Here is a 6,235-nt window from a genome sequence, read left to right as displayed (position 1 = left end):
GTTCAATCCCTGGTCAGGGAACTAAGAAAAAAGCGGGGAGTTCGCTCAGGTTCCCGCCTGTGACCTAAGATGTCCTCTCCCTCCCCCGCTAAGTTCTGAGACCCCAGAGCCCCCTCCACCGGCCTCCAGGTGAAAGCCACTCAAGTTCGGCTTCCAGACACTTGGCTGGGATCGGTCCAGGGACCCGGTCCCTCGGGGCAGCCTGAACCAAAAGGAAGCAAGGGGTCCTAGAGTGAGAGAGCGCGGCACTGTAACGACCCCCAGACGCACAGTTTGAATCTAGTCCTCAATTGCATGGCGGGTCAGCCGCCCCCCTTCTCGTCCTCTCCCCGAAAGGGTGAGAATTATCTGGCACCCAGCTCTGGGTGCGGTTGCAGAGAGCTCGGCAATCTGGAGTTTGGAGGCGACCGCACTCTAAGGAGATTCTCTGGGGCTGCACAGGGGAGTCAGCGCCACAGCCGGGAAGGCAGAAAGGGAGCCCGCAGCCGAGACAGGAAAGCGCCCGAGTCCTTCAGACACATCCCCGCCTCCATACTTCCATCAGCCCGGGCCAAGGGGACGCGGTTCCTAGTCCCGAATTTGGGCAGCCGCCCCCGCTCCGCATCCCGGCAGATGTGGAGCGAGTCTTCTAGGTCAGGCAGGACCCCCAGCCGCCCCGCACTCGCGGCAACTTTGCCCCAGCCCCTCCGGGCGCTTACCTCCTGCTGGAGCTGCCGCGGGACTTCCCATCACAGACCCTCCTACTTTCCATTCTCTAGGGATTAATCCCTGGAGCTGAGAGGCTTTCTTTTTTAAGCCCCTGAAATTCCCTTTCTTGGGCAAAATAACTTCATTGCCTCCAAGGAGGGCCCAGATCTAATGAATACACAAAGTTTTGTTAACCCTTCCTAGGAGAAAACACCTTCCAAACCTCACCCTCCCAAAGAACAAGGGTGAAATGGATATTTAATTGGTTCTTAGCCACCCAGCATTCATTCCCCACTCCTTTGGTAACAGCACCCTTATTTGGGAGATCTGAATTATTACTCTTCTATTGGATATAGTCTGGCAGGACTGTCAACCACAGTATCATGCTTTCCTCTAGTCAAGGGAGTGACACGTGACCCGAACCAGACCAGCTGGATCTTGAAGAGGTCAGCGCTTCTCTGAACTCTAACGTGCATATGAATCACCTGAGAGCCTTGTTACAATGCAGATTCTGAGTCAGTGGGGCCTGAAATCCTGAATTTCTAAAAAACTCCCAGATGATGCCAGTGCTGTTGGTCCACAGACCACCTTTTGAGTAGAAAGGGAGTGGAGTGAGCAAACAGTACTTTCATCCAGAACTGTGTGTAATAGCTTCATCCAGATGGAGCAACCTTGAAAGATCATCAGTCTAGAGTTGCTAGACTGGATCCAGATCCTGTCCCCTCTGACCTGAATCTTCAGCCTTTCCTTCCATTTCTACAAGCTCTCTCTATCCTTACAGTAAATTATATTTCATATTCAAGGTGACAGAATTTATTTCTGATATTTGCAGCCAGAAGAAGGAAGGAGGAGAGCGAGGGAGGGAGGGAGAGAGACAGCAATTTCCCTCCAGCATGTAACTGGGTCAAAGTACCATTGTCTCTCTGTACAGCCAGCACCTAGTTTTCAGCCTTTATGTGCTGCTGATGTCATCAAAGACATTCTATTTTGTGAACCCCTTTGGGAGACTATTAAGGCTCTTGGGCATCTTCAAAGTAGTAGAAAGTTTCTTTGTCCAGTAACAACTGGAGGAAAACTTTGGGGAACTATGTGCAGAGATGCTTGACTGTTCATCTAGTTTTCCTGCTTTGATAAAGAAAAAAGGTCTGCACATCACTGTGATTCTTTGCATCGATGTCAAAATCTCCATTATTAATTGTTCTGGTTCATCAAGTTGCTGGAAGGTCATGTTTGAAGGAATTGGCATTACAAATGCTATAGCTTATTGAAGGCTATGTGGTGGGAAGGAGACACGGTTAAGGGGTGATCTGAGCTTGATATCTGACAACTCAGGTACAAAGCTGCAAGACAAAATATGAGTTTCTTAGTGTGTACCTGAGAGATTGTTACCAGCTGATAAGAACAATTCAGAAAGTTCCTCCTTAAAAATAAAAATAAAACCAGACCTACCATCTCTGTGAGGGTTAATCTTTGAGTAAAGCCCTCATATGAAATCCCTGGTTCCCAGAGATGGAATGAATGTCTGAGGACATAAGCATTATTGTGGATGAGGCCCAGCAGCTGGGAATTCCAGGAACTGTTCAGCTCTGGTTTCTCCCAGGCAAGTAATGGAACACTCTTATGGGATTTCCATCTAGGGCCATATTTGGAATGGAGCAGATTCCATAGTGGATGAAGCAAAAAAATGGATGAGTTTTGCTTCTCCACGCTGTTTTCACAATCAGTGGTTCCTGCCTGCCCAACATTTTGCCCAAATGACTCTGCTTCCAAGGCTCCAGAAATTTTCTGAGAGCAAATAATATGAGGTATTATGTCCACTTTAACTTTTGTTTATAATAGGCTTATTATCTTATATCACATAGTAATTTATTAGAGTTCACTCATAGGGAGCAAAACTTGAATCTGTAAGACTTCATTCATTAGTATTCAGAATGATATATGTAAGGGTTTCCTCTCAAAATCATTCTTGTAAGGTTGGCAGAAGTCCAGCCCAACCTCATCTCCTCTCTTATAACTGTGATTTTTGATAAGAAGTCTTTGCTTGCAAGTAACAGAAAGTGGCCCTGGCTACCTTAAGCAAAATGGAATTATTTCAAGGCTGGGGGAGAACTCACTGGATTGAAAGGAAGGCTAGATAGACAGAAGCCATTCAGCTACCAAGGGAACCTGATAATAGCAAAAAAATTAACAGTTTCCCCCAGATACCATTCCTAGAGTGCATGAATAAGCACCAATCATTTCTTCTATCTTTGCATCCCTGGGTACAAAACCCTGACATTCCAGTAGAAGAATAAGCAAGGGATATGAACAGACCATTTGCAGAAAAGGAAGTACAGTGGAGGAATGAGTGTTAGACTATCTGAACAGAGGTGGTCCCTGCCCACAAGGGGTCACATACACTATTAAACTGAGTGCTCCTTAGGGCAGGGCCCAGGTCCCACAGCCCTCTCCAGGACTCCTCATCAGATATTTTGCATAAATTAACTCCTTTAATCCTCACAACAACCCTGTAGAATAGGTATGATTATGTCCCATTTGTCCAACAAGGAAACATGCTCAGACAATGGAGGTGGCTGTCCCTAGCTTGCCTAGCTAGGAGGTGGCAGAGCTGAGGTTGACCTTACACTGGTCATTTCCCCTACACATGCTGCCTTGGCTGCTGTATATTGTTGTGCATTTTATGCATTGTACAAAGGTGCCCAGTCCAGAGGATTGGGGCTGAGCTGAAATCTAGCCTGTGATCCACTCAACAAGCCTGCTGCCCCTTTGTAAACCTGTGCCTATCTGGAAGAAGGGGCTCATGTTTCTAATTTGTCCACCCAGGGGAGTGTCTTTTTCACTCTATTCAGAGAACAGCACCGTATGGGCTAGTAGCAGCCTTATCTGCTGCATCTCCCTGGAGTAGGTGTGCGGAGGGGGTGAGTAGGGGTGGCTGAATAAGGATGAGACAGCATAGGATGAGAGGCTGTTAGCTTGACAGAGGTGGAGGGAAACAGATAAAACATTGTGTGAAACCCAGGTGGGTACTCAGGGCAGGAGCTTTTATGTAAGGAAAAGGACAAACAAAGGGCATTGCCTCTCCCTGGGAATTTACTCAGGCCGATGTGAGCTTCTCAGTATAATCTGGGGGCTTTATCTGAGGGGCATGAAATCTGTGGGACTCTAGGATCTCAGTTTGAGGGCTCCATTTGGGGGGCAGGGCTCAGTTTATAAGGCTCTTATGGCAGGCTAGGTCTTAGATGTAGATGACACATCCACCATCCTGGCCTCTCAGTGTTCTGACCTCCTCATTTCTAACCTTGTCCTTCAGCCACTTCAGCCTCATACTTCCATGGTCACAGCCTAGCCCTTGTCCTCAGCAAAAAAGGAAACTCCTCCCCAAATTTCATTTTCAAACATACCACTCTAATCATCATTTCCTGGTCCTCTAGCTGATTTACTCTCGTACCTGCCCTGCATAAGAATTCTTCAATCTCATCTCAACCTCTGATTCTTTCACTCCATCACCTTTTCACTGCCCCTCACTCTTCTCATGTCCTCGCTTACTTCCTTAACTAGTGTGATAGGCAGAATTTTGAGATGACCCCCATGATCTCTATCCCCTGGTATTTTGCCCTATATAATCCCCTCTCTAAAGTATAAGCAGGACTTGCGACTTGCTTCTAACCAATAGAGTATGGCAAATGTGATGGGAGAATATCTATATCTATCTATCTATCTATCTATCTATCTATCTATCTATCTATCTATCTATCCGTATGTATATTATGGCTCCATCTTGTTACCATGCAAGGAACTCAGCTGCTGGCCTTGAAGAGATAAGTTGCTAGGCTGTGAACTTCCTGTTGAGAGGGCTGCATGGCAGGTAATTTCAGGCAGACCCGAGGATCTGTGGTCCTCGGTTTTACAACCACAAAAAAACTAAATTCTAACAAGAACCATGTGAGCTTAGAAGAGAATATGAAATGATACGTGGCCTCATATGAGACCATGGCCTTGGCCAATATCTTGCATGCAACTTGTGAGAACCTGAACAAAGAATCCCGATAAGCTGTGTCTGGACTGCTAACATATGGAAACTGTGAGATAGTAAACATGTGTTGTTTTAAGTTGTTAAGTTTGTGGCAATATGTTCTGTAGCAATAGAAAACTAATACACCCAGCTTAGGTTTCATTATCCATCATTATAATCACTCCCTTGCAAACATCCTTACTATTCTAGCCCTTGTGGTGACAGACCCTAAAGTGACCTCTAGTAATCCCCACCACCTGGTGTTCATGCCCTGTGCAATTCCTTCCCTTTGAGCAGAACCTGTGAGTTGAACAGAACCTGTGACTTGCTTCTAGCCAATAGAGTATGGCAAAAGTGATAGGATGTCACTTCCCTAAGACTCCATCTTATCAGACTGGAGTTAGAGAGACTTTCTCTTGCTAGCTTTGCAGGAGTAAGCTGTCATGTTGTGAGAGGGCCAATGGAAAGGACCAAATGGTGAGGAACTTGGCTTCTAGCAGCTGAGAGAGCTATCCCTGCCTGAAAGTTAGCAAGGAAATGAGGATTTCAGGGGCTTCCCTGGTGGCGCAGTGGTTGAGAGTCCGCTTGCTGATGCAGGGGACACGGGTTTGTGCCCCGGTCCGGGAGGATCCTGCGTGCCGCGGAGTGGCTGGGCCTGTGAGCCGTGGCCGCTGAGCCTGCGCGTCTGGAGCCTGTGCTCCGCAAGGGGAGAGGCCACAGCGGTGAGAGGCCTGCGTGCCGCAGGAAAAAAAAAAGAAAATGAGGACTTCAAAAGCCAAAAAACAAATAAAAAATAATAAAAATAAAACAAACAAAAACCAAAAAAAGGAAAAGAGAAATTAAAAACAGAATAAATAAATAAATAAGAACAAAAAAAAAACAAAAAAAAGAAAAAGAAAATGAAGACTTCAGTCCTAGAGCTTCAAGGAGATGAATTCTTCCAAGAACCTGAGGGAGCATGGAAGTGGATATTTTACCTAGTCAAGACTCTGATGGGACTGCAGCTCCAGTTGACATCTGTACTGGAGCCTAATGAGATCCTGAAGGAGAAGACCCAGCTAATTTGTTCCCAGACTCCTGACACATAGAAACTGTGAGATGATAAATGCATGTTGTTTTAAGCCTCTAAGTTTGTGGTAATTTGTTATGCAGTGAAGAAAACTAATACAGCTCCCCTATCCCATCTTTATACTGACTTGGCCAAACATAACCCAGGTTAGTCACAATGCCCCACCTACTCTGCATCTGTATCAGAGCAGCTGAATGTTATTAGAGAAAACCAAAAACCACACAAGTCAATTAATTTCACTCTAAATTATTGTGGTTTTTAAAATTTTATTTATTTTAATTTATTTATTTTTGGCTGTGTTGGGTCTTTCTTGCTGCGCGCGGGCTTTCTTAGTTGCGGAGAGCGGGGGCTACTCTTCATTGCCGTGCATGGGCTTCTCATTGCAGTGGCTTCTCTTGTTGCGGGGCTCAGGCTCTAGGCACGTGGGCTTCAGTAGTTGTGGTGCACGGGCTCAGTAGTTGTGGCTC

The sequence above is a fragment of the Lagenorhynchus albirostris genome, chromosome X (genome assembly GCF_949774975.1).
Source record: "Lagenorhynchus albirostris chromosome X, mLagAlb1.1, whole genome shotgun sequence".
NCBI classification, from domain to species: Eukaryota; Metazoa; Chordata; class Mammalia; order Artiodactyla; family Delphinidae; genus Lagenorhynchus; species Lagenorhynchus albirostris.
Note: the sequence above shows the minus strand (reverse complement) of the source record.